This window comes from Arachis duranensis, chromosome 4 (genome assembly GCF_000817695.3).
Source record: "Arachis duranensis cultivar V14167 chromosome 4, aradu.V14167.gnm2.J7QH, whole genome shotgun sequence".
Taxonomy (NCBI): Eukaryota; Viridiplantae; Streptophyta; class Magnoliopsida; order Fabales; family Fabaceae; genus Arachis; species Arachis duranensis.
In genome coordinates this window covers 110,803,407-110,804,093 of record NC_029775.3, presented here as the reverse complement: position 1 = coordinate 110,804,093, position 687 = coordinate 110,803,407, and positions in this window count along the sequence as shown.

Sequence of the window (687 nt, the reverse complement as noted above, 5' to 3'; positions counted from 1 at the left end):
ACCATACAGTAACACGTGTCAACGATCCAGAAACAACTTCACCTGCAGTCGACTGCAGGTGAGTTTCCAATTTAAATGAGTAAGAATAAGAGACAAATTATTCACTTTTTTTTCTATTTTTAATCAATTTTTGTGTGAAAATTTTTTCTCTTGGAATGAACAAATCTAAAACCTAAACTTAGACTATTGAAAACTCGTTTTAATATATAATACTATTTGTTTAAGAAAACTTTAAAACTGATAAAAAAAACATGAATGCTATTATTTATTACTTTTTGAAAATGAAAAAATGTTCTTTATACATTTAAGATGATTTTTTCGATCATATTAATATCACTTATGGATATAAGTAAAAGTATAGGAAGGAGCAGAGGAGGCCAGACTAGAAAGGAGCAGCTGGAATCAGAAAGATATCATGAAATTGGTACAAAAAGAGGGCAGACTATAAAGAAACAGATAGGGACTGCAGGTTACCAAGAAATAGAACGTAAGGGATGCCTCTCTACCATGGATAAGTCCGGCAGAAAACATGCTGCTGAGGAAGGCATCGATATTAATGAATCCAAGTTTACCAACGAAGAAAAATAGATGTTATGAAGTTGTTGTCTTGATGCATGTTCCCATACTTATTGCTAACATACTTAGTTGCTAATAATGTCGTTGTTCTCGTACTTATTTCTTCCATAC